We start from the raw sequence: 19,025 nt of genomic DNA, 5'->3' as shown, positions 1-19,025 counted from the left end.
TCGGTATCCGTAGCCCTGCAGGAATCCCTCCCCTTTGTTTGCTTTCCCAGCGGCGGTGGAGGGACGGGATAGTGGGGGCGGTGGGAACGAGCTCAAACACTGTCTGGGGTCTGAGGACCAGGTTCTGCACACGTGGGTGAGCCGTATCAGTTGCACGATGGTGCCTGGCTTCGGTGTGCGCAGCTCATCCCCGCCTTGCAGCCTTGTGTGGCCCGCCTTCCTGCGTTCTTGTGGTCTTTCAGCTCCCCCTGGTGTATTGTCTTTGATTTTGGCAGGGCCCCTTTTAAATTTTTCTCAGACTTTGCCATCTCCTCTACCATCTCCCCCAGCTATCATCCACGCAATCCATCCACCCCTCTCCTCGCCCATCTTTCCCTCCTTCTCTAGTTCGTGTTAGCCACTGTGCCAAGCCATCGGGACAACACATGAATTACCATGGCCTCACTTTCCTGGGGTCCTTGAGACACTGACAGATAGTATGCTCCCAGGAATGCTATAATAGAGGTATGACTCAGAGCATCAAGCAACTGAAAGCGCTTGGCCAGCTTAGGGGGAGGAATGGAGTGCAGTCAGTCACTCCGGAGGATAGGAAATTTGAGGACAGCCGTTCTGAAGGATGGGCAGAAGTGGAGAAGGACATCCTAAAGACTGAGTAAGGCAAAGCACATCCTGTTCTAAAGTGCTTGTGGGTTAGATAGATGGAAAGAGACAGAGAGCTGTGGAGGACTTTGTGAGCAGGTGAAAGACAGCCCGAGGAACCGGTGGCGTTAATTTAATTTAAATTTTCTTCTAGGGCCTCAAACATGCTTGGCAGGTGTCACCACTAAGCTATATCCCTACCCCCAGCCCAGGAGTGATTTGATTTTGTATTTTGTTTATCACCAGAAGAATGTCGTGATGACATTTCTCTTTTCGGGTAACATGGAGCATGGCGGGGAGGGGCCAAGACTGCTGGAAATACACTGGCCAAGGGGAAATGGCGACTGCTGGAGTGGAAGAAGCCACATAATGCCCCATTAGAGGTGCATTTCCGGGGTGACATTGGCCGGGTTTGGGGGGAGGATGAAGGATGACTGATATTTCCAGACAGGTTTTTCTTCTCTTTATCTCTTCCTGGTGCTCCTCCCCATTCCCCCCAAATGGAATACCTTTGGGCTTCTCCTTCCACGTTTCCACACGAGAAAACAAAACAAAACAAAACAAAAACAAAAACAACGTCCAGGAGACAGAAGTCTCAGATCAACTTTAATTTTCATACAGAGGCCTTGCTCATGACCTGCTCACACCTCCATCATCGCCTCTACTCTTTCATCTCTTTTATTATTTTAGTTTATGTGCATGCGTACTGGCCTGCATGTATGTGTGTATATGCACCACCGTTTCTGTGCACAGAGCCTGTGGAGTCTGAAGAAGGCATCAGACTCCCTGGAACTGGAGTCACAGACAGTTATAAGCCTCCACGTGGGTGCTAGGAATTGAACTCAGGTCCTCTGTACGAACACATGCTCTTAACCATGAAGCCATCTCTCTAGCCCCAATTTGACTCTTTGAGACATGTCTCACTACATAGGCCTGGCTAGTCTGAACTTGCTGTGTAGGCCTGGGTGGTCTTGAACTCACAGAGCTCCCCTTTCCTCTGCCTCTTGAGTGCCAGGAAAAAAAAAATGTGAAGTACCAAACTCAGCCTATGTTTACTCTTAAGGTTTAATAATATTTTCTTGACTTACCAATGGCTTTTTATTCAGGTTTGACCCTTGCCAAATGAGTCATGGTCAAAAGTAACACAATCTATATTAAAGTGGTATTTGGGGGTAAGGGATATAGCTTAGTTGGTGGAGTGCTTGCCTAGCACATGGAAAAACCCTGTATCGTATCTCTGGCGTTTGCAAAACTGGGTGTGGTGGTGCATGGGGCATAAAAAATTCAAGGTCATACTCAGCCACATACCAAGTTTGAGATTAGCTTGGGGTACTTGAGACATTGTCACACACACACACACACACACACACACACACACACACACACACACTGAATAAATGTAATAGTAACAAAAACCAAAAACCAGGGCTGGAGAGATGGCTCAGAGGTTAAGAGCACTGACTGCTCTTCCAGAGGTCCTGAGTTTAATTCCCAGCAACCACATGGTGGCTCACAACCATCTGTAATGAGATCTGATGCCCTCTTCTGGTCATACATGCTGTATACATAATAAATAAATAAATCTTTAAAAAATCATTAAAAAATAAAGCTCAGGATCTTAATCGAGGGAATGTTACCACCCATGGTGGAAGAGTCTTCCCACCTCAATCAACCTAATAAAAATATTCTCCCATAGGCCTGTCTCAAGGCTCACCTCAGGTGATAGTAGAGCTCAGGTTAACTGAGATTCATAACCATGTTTTATAAGCAAATTTTTCAAGTGAAAAAAGTGGGAGTTGCCGGGCAGTGGTAGCGCACGCCTTTAATCCCAGTACTCGGGAGGCAGAGGCAGGCAGATCTCTGTGAGTTCGAGGCCAGCCTGGGCTACAGAGTGAGTTCCAGGACAGCTAGGACTGTTACACAGAGAAACCCTGTCACGAACAATCAAAAATAAAATAAAATAAAAATAATGCCATTAACGACAGTGAGGTGGCTCAGAAGGTTAAGGCACTTGCTGCCAAGCCTGACCATCTGAGTTTGATTCCCAGGACCTACAGGGTAAAGGGAGAGAACCAACTTCGGCAAATTGTCCTCTGATTTCCATACACATAATCCACTGCTATACCCCCCAAATAAATAAAAATGTAATAAAAAATTAAAAACACTTAGACTAAGGCTGGAGAGATGGATGACTCAGTGGTTACGAGCACTGGCTGCTCTTCCGTAGGACCCAGGTTCATTCCCAGCATCCATATGGTGGCTTCTAACAATCTGTAACTCCAGTTCCAGGAGATTCAACACCCTAGTGTCGACTCTGAGGGCACAATACACACAGGGTACAGAGACATACATACATGCAAAACACCGATGCACACAAAATAAAAATGATTTCTTTTAGGTTTATTTATCTTATATTAGGTGTGTGGGCATTTTGCCTGAAACTGGAGTTAAATTTTTATTTAATGTATATGGGTATTTTGCCTGCATGTATGTATATATGTGCACCACATTCATAACTAATGTCATAGAGGTCAGAGAGGACATTGGATCCCCTGAACTAGAGTTACAGACAGTTGTGAGCTGCCCTGTGGGTGCTGGGTTTTGAACCCAGGTCCTCTACAAGAATAACCAATGTTTTTAACCACTGAACCACCTCCCCAGTCCCCTTAAGGCACTTTTCTTATTGTCCATTGTAAAATACGTAGGTTATGGCTTCCCTTTAATGGTATTACTCTCTTTAATAACTACAAATGCTTTGTCCACAACTTTAAATGTGTTCCCCTGCTTTTCCTGGACAAACTGTACTTTTAAAAATTTAGGCTTCTAAGGCTGGGCTGTGGTGGTGTACACCTTCAATCCCAGCACTTGAAAGCAGAGACAGGTGGATCTCTGTGAGTTCAAGGCCAAGCCTAGTCTACAGAGAGTTCCAGGACAGCCAGGGCTACACAGGGAAACCTTGTCTCGAAAAAAAAAAAAAAATTTAGGCTTCTATATTATTTAAATTATTTTCAAGTCAGGGTTTCTCTGTGTAGCCCTGGCTGTCTTGGAACTCACTCTGTAGATCAGGCTGGCCTCGAACTCACAGAGATCCGCCTGCCTCTGCCTCCCGAGTGCTGGGATTAAAGGCATGCGCCATGATGCCTGGACATTCCAGCATCTTAATGGGCTTTCTCCAGGATGGAGTGTGTCAATAGGAGCGCAGCTGTGACAAAGCACTCTCCCTCCGCCTCTGGCTCTTACATCTTTCTGCCACCTCTTCTGCGATGTTGCCTGAGTCCTGGAGAGTAAGAGACAGGTTTGTCGTGTGACTTTTCCCTGGGAGACACGGACAAGCATCTGTTTATAGTAGATAGAGCACCAACAGCAGGCCAAAGCCATGATTCTGCCTGTCTAGCTCACTGGCATAGATGTCGGATTATTTCCCTCCATCTATGGCTGAGTGTTGGTCCACTAGGCCATAGCAACAGTCTCAGGAGTTTAATGAGTCTGTTCAGTACACCCCCACTGCAAAAAAGATGTTTCCTGCTGTGGCGCACGAATTTAATCCCAGCAGAGCCAGGCGGATCTCTGTGAGTTTGGGGCCAGCCTGGTCTACAGAGCGAGATCTAGGACAGGCACCAAGAAACCCTGTCTTGAACACCCCTCAAAAACTAGTTTCCCTCAAGTGGCTGGAGGTGCCTTAAGGAAGGGTGGAAACAGTGAAACAAGTGATGTGAGAGAAGGAGGGAACATTGGGAATGGAAAGACTTAAGTGAGGACCGGAGAAAGGAGAGTGGAAGAGCAGAGGGTTAAGCAGGGCCAAGCAGGTATGAGGAAGCCACATGGAAATCTACTGCTTCATAAGTTAATAAAAATGTCTAAGTAGGGGCCGGAGAGATGGCTCTGAGGTTAAGAGCACTGGCTGCTCTTCCAGAGGACCTGAGTTCATCTCCAGCAACCACATGGTGGCTCACAACCATCTGTAATGAGATCTGGCGCCCTCTTCTGGCATGCAGGAATTCATGCAGGCAGAACACTGCCTACATAATAATAAATAGATAGATAGATAGATAGATAGATAGATAGATAGATAGATAGATCTTTAAAAAACAAAAAAAAAAATCTAAAAAAGAGCTTGAATGGAGGAACTCTGAATAGTGGAAAATGCTGATCTCAGAAGCCATAAGTTATTAAATAAAATTCCTAATACCAGGTATGGGATACCTCCCTGGGGCTGGCTAAGAAATCCCCAGAGTCCCCACTCCCCAAACAATGTAAGTTACTGCCATTGCTCTTGATTTTCTATCAGAACTAGATGGTAAGACTCTATTGCTGAACACACCACACACTTTGGTTGCAGGACATAGAGGCATCATGCTGCAATCGGACGCTTCCTCTCCTGGCCAGCTTGTGTAGTGGTGCGAGTTGGCATGAAGATCTGTGAGGGCTAAATTTCATGGAAAGTGGTTTGTTGTTTGTTTTTGTTTTTAGACTCAATATCACATAGTTAATGTTCTCAAACTCGATGTGTAGTCAAAGATGATTTTGAACTTCTGACCCTTTTGCCTCTTCCTCCTAACTCATAGCTGTTCAAAGCCTTCTGTCGTCCAGAGTTTTGATTATTTTCTGAAGCATTTGCAACCAGATAACTGAAAAGGAGTCTAATGAGTCTAATTTTTTTTTGTTTTAAAAAAAGGAAAGCATTTTCACTTGCTTCCTGTTTGATTTTCTTTTAAAAGATACTTGTTTTATTTTGTGTACTTCAGTCCATCAAGTGCATACTGTGCCCGAGGAGGTCAGAGGAGGTGTCGGATCCCCTAGAACTGGAGTTAGAGGCAGTAACGAGCTGCCTGTAGGTGCTAGAAACTGAACCCAGGTCCTCTGCAAGAACAGCGGGTGCTGTTAGCCACGGGGCATCGCTCCAGCCCAAATGAGTACAACTTTTGGACAAAGCTAAACTTGTTTTGCAGGCAGATCGGTTTTTCCTCTGACTACCTTTCAGATACAGTTGGACTTGCTCTGTCTCTTTTGTTTTGCTCTGTAGTTTGCTTTTGAAGCTTGTAACAGTCATCTCTGAACATTCTGCAGCAGTTCGACCCCTAACAGCTCAGTCTGGCCCAGCATCTTAAGGTTGCTCCCCATGATGTCTGGAGCAGAGAAGCTGAGCCTTAAAAGCTAAGTGGAACCCGTGAGCCGCCCTTTCTTTCTTCCTTTCTTTCTTTCTTTCTCTTTCTTTCTTTCTTTCTTTCTTCCTTTCTTCCTTCCTTCCTTCCTTCCTTCCTTTCTATGTTTCCTTCCTTCCTTCTTTCTTTCTTTCTTTCTTTCTCTCTCTCTCTCTCTCTTTCTTTCTTTCTTTCTTTCTTTTTAAAGATTTATTTATTATGTACACAGACGAGGGTGCCAGATCTCAATACAGATGGTTGTGAGCCATCACGTGGTTGCTGAGAATTGAACTCAGGACCTCTGGAAGAGCAGTCTCGGAGTTCTTAACCTCTGAGCCATCTCTCCAACCCAAGCTGCTCTTTCTAAACCAGCTGTGGTTGTTCAAACGTGGCTAAAAGGGTTTTGACCCCAACTCCCAATAATCAGTCACTTCCCCTCCAACTTGGGTCCAGATTAAACCGACTATGGGGACAAGTCCATCCTCTCCACTGAGGCAACCAGAACTCAGCCACCGGACATTTGATCGTGATTCGCAGATGCTCTCACGAGACAAAAGAGGCTATCAAAAGTATGCGTTTTCAGAATTACCAAAGAGTAAGTGAGAGACATTATAAAGGAAGTGTTTCTGTGAGTGACTGTGTGATAATAACTATTATATGAAAGAGGCTGACCAAATCAGAAGTTGTTTTCTCCCTACTGAGACAGAGTTTCCCTGTGTAGCCCTGGCTGTCCTGGAACTCCCTCTGTAGACCAGGCTGGTCTCAAACTCCATAGATCCCCCTGCCTCTGCCTCCTGAGCGCTGGGATTAAAGGTGTGCACCACCACTGCCGGGCTCAAATCAGAAATTTTTACTGGGCCACTTTGAGCCTGATAACAGAATCGCTAAGGTCTACATCTTGAATTTTATTCAAATGGGAACAGTTTTAGGGATGAAAGGCAACGGGAAATAATCCAGACAAAGATAACGCAAAGTTCCTTCTACCAAGAAACTGCCTGGCAGTTGTCACTGAGGCTCTGTAGGGCCCTCCTTTAGGCACAGATAATACAATGTTTATCTTCATTGATTCCAAGGATGGTGTCTTTCCTGGTGGCCCATGCCCCTGGAGCCATTTACAAGAAAAGAGGGGCCCCTCCCATGATTTACCTAATCACATGCTCTCTAGCTTGACTTTCTTTTTTCCATTATTACAGTTTATAATGTAATTTGCCTTGTGTTGCAGACTGGCCTCAAACTTGTCAGCCTCCTGCCTCAACCATCTGAGAGCTGCGGTTACATGTATCCACTATCACATCTGGTTTATAATGCTTTTTTTTTTTTTTAACTTTAGGCTTAAGTCTCTGATACCTTTTCCTCTAAGATATGTTCTGATTGCCCAGGCATAATGAGAGACAAGTAACACATCCTGTTATTTTAATGTAAACACCAGTAAAACCAGAGAAGAAAAAAAACTGTAGACCCAAGTCCAGCTGTTCATGCTCAGCCCATAGCTGAGAGAGTGTTGCCAGATGTGGTGATTCGAATGAGGACAGCACCCATCGGCTCGGATATTTGAATGTTTGGTCCCCAGTTGGTAGAACTGTTTGGGAAGGATTAGGAGGTGTGGACTTGTTGGGAGAGGTGTGCCATTGGAGGTGGAGTTTTGTTTTTGTTTTTTTTGGGTTTTTTTGTGGTTTTTTTTTTTTTTTGTTGTTGTTGTTGTTGTTGTTTGTCGAGACAAGGTTTCCCTCTGTAGCTTTGGAGCCTGTCCTAGACTAACTCTGTAGCCCAGGCTGGCCTTGAACTCACAGAGATCCACCTGCCTCTGCCTCCCGAGTGCTGGCATTACAGACGTGCGCCACCGCTGCCCTGGAGGTGGTCTTTGAGGTTTAAAAAGCTCATGATGTTTCTTGTTAGCTCTCTCTTGGCCACATGATTGTGTCTCAAGATGTAAGCTCTCAGCGCCTGCTCCAAAGGCATGCTGCCCTGCCTGCTGCCATGCTCTCCACCGTGATGGTTAGGTACTCTCTGAAACTGTAAGCCTCCAATAAACTCAGTCACGGTGTCTTATCACAGCAATGGAAGGTAACTAAGACGCCAGGCATCTCCTGGTTTCTGGTTTTCATGTCCCTTTGTAGCAAGCCTGCTCCTGTCCCTCTTAGGGCCAAGCAACTGTCTGCTTTGTTAAGTAAAATTGGAGACCATAAAGTTACAAGAACTCCAACCACTCAGGGAATATAAGAAAGACACCAGGTGACATACACATTTCCAGGTGGCAACCACGCCAACTTAAAGTAGGCAAAAATATTATTCTTCCATCAGGCACTTAATGGATGCTCCAAGTGAGCTTGAGGAAGTTATAGAACACGTCAACCGTCACCCTTCAGCTTCTCTCAAGAATGAAGAGCAAAAATAAAGAGAGGGGCAATTTGTAACTGAACAGAGCCTGAATTATTGCTAATAATAATAGGCAGAGGCAGGCGGATCTTTGTGAGTTTGGGGCCAGCCTGGTCTACAGAGTGAGTTCCAGACAGCCGGGGCTACACAGAGAAACCCTGTCTCCAAAGTGTACCCTTACATGTAGCAGAATAATGTCCCATATTTTTACCAAGGAAAAATCTAAATATACTTTGTTTCCTCTTAGTTGATTTAAAAATCAGGAATTTTGTAGGTCACAACGCTGGGCCAAAATATCATTAGTCTCCCACTAACCTTGCTTTTGATAACACCTCTGATGTGTGGATTAAGATGATAATGGTTGCCTAGGTTACCTTTCAATAACTCAAGGCTTTTTGTGCAGAAAACACCAACTGTTCACTTGGACCTGCAAGCCAAGGAAGCTAGGATGGGATGAACCACTTGGCCCTCGTGTGTGTGTGTGTGTGTGTGTGTGTGTGTGTGTGTGTCTGTGTGTGTGTGTCTGTGTCCTCTTTCCTGTCTTAACCGTTTTCCTGTAAACATGCTGTTCATTTGAGAAATGTTTTGTTCCAAACTATAAGTCAAGGTTAACATGACCTAGACTTACCTCGACTGTCTCTCACACTGTCAAAGGTCAAAGGTAACTACCAGACACCTCGACCAGACTCTAAAAGCAGCAAAAGGAGGAGGCACTGAATTCCTGGAAGATCTCTGCCCATTTCTAGAAAAGATATGAATATTCCTCGTCTTTATTAGCATGGCTCTCTCCCTCATTATCTGTATCCCGTGTCTGTAACCTGTCAACTCCCTGGAGTTGAGGATTTGTTTGTTTGTTTGTTTCTGAGACAGAGTTTCTCTATGTAGCTCTGGCTGTTGTGGAACTCACCCTGTAGACCAGGCTGGCCTCGAACTCACAGAGATCTGCCTGCGTCTGTTTCCCAAGTGCTGGAACTAAAGGTGTGTGCCACTATACCCTGCTGAGGATTTGATTTACAATCAAGGTGCATGTTTCTCTATTCTTCTGCCACTGCCCTAATGTTCATTTTTTTTTTTTTTTTTCAGAACTGTTTTTCCTCTGGGAAGAGTTTCCTAAAGAAAGGTGTCCTGGGTATTTTTATGTCAACTTGACACAAGCTAGAGTCATCTGAAGGGTGACTCTATCCATAAGATCTTAATTTTCTTAATCAGTGATTGATGGGGGCAGGGCAGGGCCATTGTGGGTGGGGCCATCCCTGGGCTGGTGGTCTTGGGTTCTATAAGAAAGCAGGCTGACAAGCCATAGAAAGCAAGGCAGTAAGCAGTATTCCTCTATCACCTCCTGCCTCCAGGTTCCAGCCCTGCCTGAGTTCCTGTACTGACTTCCTTCAAGGATGGGCTATGATGTGGAAGTGTAAGCCAAATAAACCGTTTCTTCCCAAGTTGTTTTCGGTCATGGTGTTCCATCCTATGGAGAGTAGCCCTGAGTAGGGCAATGCCTATGTGTCTTAACAGTAGCCAATGGACAGTTTTGGTAACTTAAGAGAAACTTAAAGTTTCTATAAAGATGTATTTACTTATTATGTATACAGTGTTCTGTCTGCATATATGCCTACAGGCTGGAAAAGGCACCAGATAATTAGAGATGGTTGTGAGCCACCATGTGGTTGCTGGGAATTGAACTCAGGACCTCTAGAAGAGCAGCCAGTGCTCTTAACCACTGAGCCACTTCACCAGCCCCTTAAAAGAGTTTCTGAAGGTCTCTTTGTCTTTTCCTCTTTTCAGTAAAATGAGGTCATAGGGTGGTTCCTGGGGTCCACTGGATAAGACTGCAGCCGACAAGGTAAAACCACAGGGCATGTACAATTATGTTCAAAGAGTTCCCAGAAATTAGTCACATAGAGACAAACAACCAAATAGGTTAAACATGAGGAGATAACACATAAAAAGCTAGGTGTAGTGGCATACATGCCTGTAATCCCAGATCTCGGGAGACAGAGGCAGAGAGTTGTGAGTTTGAGGCCAGCGTGTTGGTTTGAATGAAAATGCCCCCTGCAGGCTCATATGTCTAAATACATATGAATGAAAATGCCCCTGCAGGCTCATATGTCTAAATACATATGAATGAAAATGCCCCTGCAGCCTCCTATGTCTAAATACATATGAATGAAAATGCCCCCTGCAGGCTCATATGTCTAAATACATATGAATGAAAATGCCCCCTGCAGCCTCCTATGTCTAAATACATATGAATGAAAATGCCCCTGCAGCCTCCTATGTCTAAATACATATGAATGAAAATGCCCCCTACAGCCTCCTATGTCTAAATACATATGAATGAAAATGCCCCTGCAGGCTCATATGTCTAAATACATATGAATGAAAATGCCCCCTGCAGCCTCCTATGTCTAAATACATATGAATGAAAATGCCCCCTGCAGGCTCATATGTCTAAATACATATGAATGAAAATGCCCCCTGCAGCCTCCTATGTCTAAATACATATGAATGAAAATGCCCCCTGCAGCCTCCTATGTCTAAATACATATGAATGAAAATGCCCCCTGCAGGCTCATATGTCTAAATACATATGAATGAAAATGCCCCCTGCAGCCTCAAATGTCTAAATACATATGAATGAAAATGGTCCCCAGCAGTCAGAACTGTTTGGGAAGGATTGGAAGGTGGGGCCTATTTGGAGAAAGTATGTCAGTGGGTGAGATTTGACAGTTGTGTCTTTAAAATGAGCTCTTGCCGGACAGTGGTGGCGAATGCCTTTAATCCCAGCCACTCAGGAGGCAGAGGCAGGCAGATCTCTGTGAGTTCGAGGCCAGCCTGGGCTACAGAGTGAGTTCCAGGACAGGCTCCAAAGCTACACAGAGAAACCCTGTCTTGAAAAACCAAAATAAAGAAAGTTTATTTTTTTGTTTGTTTGTTTTTGTTGTTGTTGGTTTTTTGTTTGTTTGTTGGTTGGTTGGTTGGTTGGTTGGTTTTTCGAGACAGGGTTTCTCTCTGTAGCTTTGGAGCCTGTCCTGGACTAGCTCTGTAGACCAGGCTGGCCTCGAACTCACAGAGATCCGCCTGCCTCTGCCTCCCAAGTGCTGGGATTACAGGCGTGTACCACTACTGCCCAGCTGGCTGTTCTTGCTTCTCCCCACCATGATGAACTCCAGCCCTCTGGAACCACAAGCCCAACTGGATGCTTCCTTCTATAAATTGCCTTGGTCGTGGTGCTTTTAATCATAGCAATGGAAAAGTAACTAATACAGTGAGGTTTCCTAATGGTGAAACTGTTCTGAGGAGAAAGAAATGTAAATGCTGTCTACTAAACACGAGACATATTACATGTCAATAATTACTGAAGGGAAAGTTGAAAGATGATCATTGTTGTCATTCAGATTGATAATTTTGTTGTTGTTGTTGTTGTTTTGGTTTTGCTTTTGATTTTTTGAGACAGGGTTTCTTTGTGTAATAGCCTTAGCTGTCTTGGAACTCACTGTAGACCAGGCTGGCCTTGAACTCAGAGAGATATGCCTACCTCTGTCTCCTGAGTGCTGGGATTAAAAGGCAGTGCCACCACTGCCATCCAGCTATTCAATATTAATTGAACACTTTCAAAACATAAAGATTTATTTATTTTTATTTTATGCGTATGGTTGTTTTGTCTGAACATACCTGCTCTCAGTGATTATGGAGACCAGCAGAGGGCATCCCCTGGAATTGGAGTCACAGACAGCTATCTTGCTGCTTGGAAACAAACTGGGCCCTCTGCCAGCAACCAGTGGTTTTAACCACTGTGCAATCTCTTCAGACCCTAGAACATTTTTCATGTACCAGACACAGTCTTAGGAGATGGGAACCAAACAGTGAAGAACATAAGAATCCTTTCATAGTGTTTGTGGGCTTTAAAAAAAACTATTCCTTTCTCATACAATATGTTCTGCCCCCAGCCTTCTCCTTCTCCCCTCCTCCTTTCCTCTCCACCTCTCCTCTCCCTCAGATCCACTCATCCATTTCCCTTCAGAAAAGAGCAGATCTCCCAGTGATATCACTGAACACAGCACAACAAGATGCAATAAGTCTAGGCATAAACCCTCATGTCAAGGCTGGAAGAGGCAACCCAGTAGGAGGAAAAGGGTCCCAAGAGTAGGCAAAAGAGTCAGAGACACCCCCACTCCCACTGTTAGGCATCCCATTAAAAATCTCAAGCTAAACAACATAGCATGTATGTAGAGGACCTAGGGCAGACCCATGCAGGCTCTGTGGGCCCCTATGAGGCCTGCTTGGTTAAGTCTGTGGGCCATGTTCTTTCTCATGGTGCTCTCAAGCCCACTGGTTCTTACAAGCCTTCTTCCCCTCTTTCACGGGGTTCCCTAAACTCTGCCTAATGTTTGGGTATGGGTCTGTGCATCTGCTCCTGTCAGCTGCCAGAGGAAGCCTCTGTGATGATGATTGTGCTGATTACAGCAGAATGTCATTAGGAATCATTTCATTGACCTTTTTTTAGGGTCAGTTGTGTTTGATTCTATCCTAGGTCACTGGGTCACCCAGCTTCGGCTCTTGGCCATCCAGGGAGTGTTGAACATGGCCTCCCTCTTGTGGCTTAGGACTCAAGTTAGACCAGTCATCAGTTGACCACTCTGTGGGCTCTTTGTCCGACAAGGTCTCACTATGTACTTTTGAACTCACAGAGATCCACCTGCCTCTGCCCTCCAGAGTGCTGGCTTTAAAGGCATGCACCACTGTGATGCCGATGCTTGGCTATAAACTTGGCTACATCTGGAAGTAATTAAAACGCAAAGGCACAAAGCTACAAAAAAAAACAAAATAGATAGATAGATAGATAGATAGATAGATAAATAAATAAATAAAACGCAAGTGTCTGGGCACACCTGTGAGGGATTTTTTTTCTTAATTAAATCAATCATTTGAAGTGGGAAGACCCACTTTCAATCTGGATCTTTTGGGGTAGGAAAATACTCCTTGGATCCCCATCTTTTGTTGTGGGAAGAACCACCTCTAATCTGGGCCACATCCTCTGCTGGCAGCCTATATAAAGGACATGGAAGAAGGAAGCTTTGGATCTTTGCCAGCTTGTTCTCGCTCTTGCTTTCAAGTCCATTCCTTCACTTGCATTAGAGCCTACTTATTCGGAATTCCAAGATACTGAAGGCCAGCTGAGACATCCAGCATCATGGAATGAACAGCTGCTGGAGTCTTGGACCTTCCATTGATAGATAGCCATTGTTGGACTAGCTGGACCACAGCCTGCAAGGCATTCTCATGAACTCCCTGTATGCAGCCATACATACATACATATATACATATATTTCTTAAGTTCTGTTCCTTGTGAATTTGTATTTTTATTTATTTATTTATTATGTACACAGAAGAGGGTGCCAGATCTCATTACAGATGGTTGTGAGCCACCTTGTGGTTGCTGGGAATTGAACTCAGGACCTCTGGAAGAGCAGTCAGTGCTCTTAACCTCTGAGCCATCTCTCCAGCCTGTGAATTTGTATTTTAAAGACTAGAGAGTGTCGATCAATTAGAAAGTTGACCTTTCCTCCCCTCTCCCACTTCCTCTTTTCTTCCTTTCTTGAGACAGAGTCACACTATGTTCCCCTGGTTGGCCTTCAACTGGTGGGCAAAAGTGATCCTCCACCTCAGTCTCCTAAGCTGCAGTGACCACAGGCATGCACCACCAGATGTAAATATGTTTGATATGAGTTACAGAAAATGCACATGGATGCTGGAGAGACAGACAGCTCAGGGGTTAAGAATGCATGCTGCTTTGGCAGAAGACTCAAGTTCAATTCTTAGCACCCATGTTGAATGCCTCACAATGCCTATAACTCCAGTTTCAGGGGGCTCTGCTCTCCAGGGCACTTCTCATGCGCATGTGTGCTCGTGCACACACACACACACACACACACACACACACACACACACAGAGTTAAAAATAAAAATGAAAAAATAAGTAATTAAAAGAAAAAAGAGCTGAACAGTGGTGGCACACGCCTGTAATCCCAGCACTCGGGAGGCAGAGGCAGGTGGATCTCTGTGAGTTTGAGGCCAGTTTGGGCTACAGAGTGAGATCCAGAAAAGGCGCAAAGCTACACAGAGAAACCCTGTCTTGAAAAACCAAAATAAATAAATAAAAATAAAAAAGAAAGTGCACTTGATACATTGGAGAAAAAGCCTTTTTAACAAATAGTACTGGGAAAACTGGATATCTATATTTAGTGTAAGGGTCTGAGACTCGCTGAAGGAAAACCCCAGACTCAAATAATGTGCAAAGAAAAGAGCGTTCACTCTACAGAAACTTTTGGCATTTGAGGTCGACAACTTGTACAAATGGCATTCTGGAACAAAGGCATGCATGTCATTTTAAGCACAGCTAGGGGAATTTTAGGAAGTTAGGCCATCTAAAACATGATTGGTTAAACCAGCAGCAGTTACATTAATATATTTTTGATTGGTTGAGGTTTTAGTTTTTTCCATCTTTGGGCATACTGGGGCAAATCTGGGCCTGTTTCAGGGGGTTACAGGAACTGTCCTTTTTTTGGGGTGACTGTCTCGTGATACTGTGGGGGCTGGCTCAGGCCTCATACTCGATTCCCTCCTCGTCTCTGCTGTTGTCAGAAAAACAAAACAAAACAACTTGTTTGTTTTTAAAAAACTGAAACCTAGATCCAGTTGTAAATGCGAGAAATTTAGACCTCTCAGTAGATACATATATCTATATGTAGATACCTAAATATACTATATGTAGGAAATCAAAACTAGATCCTATATCTCACCCTGAACAAAAATCAATTCAAAATATTCCAAAACTGCTGGGTAATGGTAGTGCACACCTTTAATCCCAGCACTTGGAAGGCAGAGGCAGGTGGATCTCAGTGAGTTCGAAGCCAGTCTGCTCTGAGTTCCAGGACAGCCAGGACTGTTACACAAAGAAACGGTCTCAAAAACCAACCGACCAAACAAACAAAACCCCCCAAAAACAAAAAAAAACAAAAACAAAACTACCAGAGAAAAATATAGGCAAATACTTCGTTACTATTAAATATAGGCAAGGATTTTCTGACTATTACTCCAATAGGCTAGTAAAAATGAGAGCTGACAAATAGTGCCAGGCATGGAGGTGGGGGAATTCACACCTTTAAACCCAGCCAGCACTTGTGAGGGTGAGGTAGGAAGATCAGGACTTCAAGGTGCTCCTTGGCTATGCAGTGAGTTCAAGGCCAACCTGTGCTACATGAGACTCCTGTCTCAAAGTGGGAGTGGAACTGGAGAGATGGCTCAGCAATTAAGAACACTTGTTCTTCTAGGGAACCTGGGTTCAGATCCCAGTACACATATGATGGCTCAAAACCATCTGTAATTACAGTTCCACAGGATTTGATATCGTCTTCTAACCTCTGTGGGCACCAGGTATGTATGTAATGCATAGACATACATGCAAGCAAAATACTCATGCACATAAATTAAATCTTAAAATAAAAGCCTGGAGTGATGGTTCAATGGCTAAGAGCACTTGCTAGACAATCATAAGGACCTGAGTTCAGATTCCACCATCCAAGCTGGGTGTCATCTTTCATATACTAGGGTTGTGGGGACAGGAGAATCACTGGGCCTCACTGGATGCCAGACTTGTGTGTTGAGTGTGTGTGTGTGTGTGTGTGTGTGTGTGTGTGTGTGTGTGAAACGAAGTTAATTCCAGAGTCAAGGAGAAACCCTGCTGGAATGGAGTAAGGTGAGGAGAACTCCTGCTTTGGCCTCTGTGAGTTCGTAGATTCGTATACCTGAACACACGGAACATGTACCATACACAACAAGACAAAAATATGTGACAAAGTGATTTTTATCAAATTACAATACTTCTACACAGCCAGGTATGGTGACACACACCTTTAACCCAGCATTTGGGAGGCAGAGGCTGGTGGATCTCTGTGAGTTAGAGGCCAGCCTGGTCTACATAGCTAGTTCCAGGCCAGCCAGGGCTATACAGTGAGGAGGTCTTAAAGGAAGGAAGGAAGGAAGGAAGGAAGAGAGGGAGGAAAGTAAGGAGGGAGGGAGGGAGAGAGAGAGAGAGAGAGAGAGAGAGAGAGAGAGAGAGAGAGAAGCTTGCTTCTACACAGAAAGGAAAGAACAGATCACGAATGTTTGCCAGATATTCATTTGGGAGGAGATTACTATCAGGAATACACACATAACAAACCCCAAGCTGAGGGCTGGGGATGATGGCTCAGTGGTTAAGAGCACTGGCTGCTCTTCCAGAGGGCCCATGTTTGATTCCCAGCCCCGACATGAGTCACAAACACCTGTTAACTCCAGTTCCAATGGCTCGAACCCCTCTTCTGATTTCATGTATGTGGTGCACAGACATATATGAAGCAAAACATAAACATTTCACAGCCAAACATTAGTAGAGGAAGCCCAAATCAGAGATCCCCTTGGAGCTCCGGGGACCACTCAGAAGAAGGGGAGGAAGAATTGTGGGGTCAAGAACACCAGGAGAACAGATTCACTTAATTGATTCCCACAAAGTCAATAAAACAGGGCTCACAGAGACTGGAACAGCATTCGCAGAGCCTGCATGGGTTTACACTTGGTCCTCTGCAAAATGTTACAGTTGTTAGCTTGGGGTTCTTGTGGGACTCCTAACAGTGGGAGTGGGGTGTCTCTGACTCTTCTGCCTGCTCTTGGGACCCTTTCCCTCCTACTGGGTTGCTTTGACCAGCCTTGACACGAGGGTTGTGCCCAGTCTATTGTGTCTTGTGCTGCTGTCTTTGGTAGATATCCCTGGGAGCACTGTTCTTTTCTTTAAGGAACCGGAGGAGGAGTGGATCTGAGGGAAAGGGGAGGTGTGGGGGGAGCTGGGAGGAGTTGAGAGAGGGGAGGTTGTGGTCAAGATGTATGAGAGAAGAGTGTTTAAAAAAAACCCAAAAACCCAAAGCTGAACAGAGAGTTCTCAATGGCAAATAAATACACAAATAGATGTTCAATCTCTTCAGCCACTAGGTTAATACAGATCAAAAGTCAGAAGTTGTGTCCTGAGTGCCTGTAATTTCATCTCTGAGGAGACAGAGACAGAAGGACCAAGGTCATCCTCAGCTAGCTTGAGCTATATGACTCTCTCTCTCTCTCTCTCTCTCTCTCTCTCTCTCTCTCTCTCACACACACACACACACACACACACACACACACACATTACCACCACCACCACCAAATATCAAAACCCTATTACAGTGAAAATGTATTTCATCCCAGTCAAACAGTCAAAATAGTTATTATCAGGAAAACAACACATGCTGAGGAGGAGGAGGGGAAGGAAGAGTACATAAGTGTACTCTGACACAATGCTGGTAAGGAGTGTAAATTAGTCCAGCCATTACTGAAATCCTTACAAAGGGTTTTCAGAAAGTAATAGCAGGACTATTAAGGGGTCAGCTATGGCACTCCTGAGCACACACCAATGAAAGCAAAGGCAGAAGACTTAAAGGGGTGCCTGGAACCCGTGTTCACCATGGCGCTGCTCACACTAGCTAAGCCATGGCATCTAGGTGCTCAGCAAGTAAGAACGGATAAAGAAAATTAAGCATATATTCAGAATGAAGTATATTCAGCCAGGATGAAGAACAAAATCATGTCACATGCAGGAACATGAAGACTGGAGATCACTCATGTTAAGTGAAATAAGCCAGACTCAGAACATAAGGTTCACATGTTCTTGAATATGTAGAAACTATTTTTTTTTTCTTTCTAAAAACATGAAAGTCAGTGTAGTAATTGGGAAGAGAAAGGGAACCAGTGTATGTGAGGGGAAGCAATGGACAAGATAAGATGACAGGGGCTGGAGAGATGGCTCAGCGGTTAAGAGCACCGGCTGCTCTTTCAGAGGTCCTGAGTTCAATTCCCAGCAACCACATGGAGGCTCACAACTGTCTGTAATGAGATCTGGTGCCCCCTTCCGGCCTGCAAACATGCATGTAGGCAGAACACTGTATACATAATAAATAAATGAATCTTAAAAAAAAAAAAAGATAGGATGACAGGAGACGTAAATATAACTACATGACATTATTTACAGCTATGGTAATGTGATCGGGGTGTGGTGGTGAATGTTTGTAATCCCAGAATTTGGAAGCTGAGGGAGAAGGATGCTGGTTTGAGTCTAGACTAAGATTTATAGTGAGACCCTGCCCGAGGAGTCGTGGGGGGTGGGGTGGGGCACAATGGAAAGCTAGGTGTGATGATGGTGAGGTATGCCTTTAATACCAGTCTTCAAGAAGCAGAAGCAGGAAGATTGTGGTAATCCCACCAAGTGAGAGTAAAGTCCATTACCCAAAATTCTTTTAGGTGAATTAGGCAAGCTTTATTTTCTGTCAAACTATCTCCCTAAAGTGGGATTTGAGAAAATAGCATCAGACACAGGAGAAGGTAGGGTCTATTTTAGCACCTAAACTGCAAGGCTAGGGAGTTTTCAAGGTTTTTTGGTAACACAGGAACTTGGCAGAACATTTCAAAATTATCTGGCGGAACATCTTATCAGGGTGGAGGTTAGAGTATTAGGGTGTGGAACAAGTCAAATTCCAGAAAATGGGTCAAGACCTGGCCAAACCCACATTTTATAGAAAACAGGAATGGACTTATTTTGACCTTTTAATAAGATGGCTTCTAATCTTAAAATGGAGTCAGGCTGGTTCATCAATTGCTACAAGTTTGAGGCCAGTCTACTTGAAGAGACCTTGTCTCAAAGCACCTCCAAAATATAATCTGTAAGTGGTAATTAAACCTATTGTGTTATAAATTTAATATATACTATTTTTTTTTAAAAAAAGAGGTAGGACCAGTTCACCTTATTAA

Source organism: Onychomys torridus, chromosome 8 (genome assembly GCF_903995425.1).
Source record: "Onychomys torridus chromosome 8, mOncTor1.1, whole genome shotgun sequence".
Taxonomy (NCBI): domain Eukaryota; kingdom Metazoa; phylum Chordata; class Mammalia; order Rodentia; family Cricetidae; genus Onychomys; species Onychomys torridus.
This window is presented reverse-complemented; position numbering follows the sequence as displayed.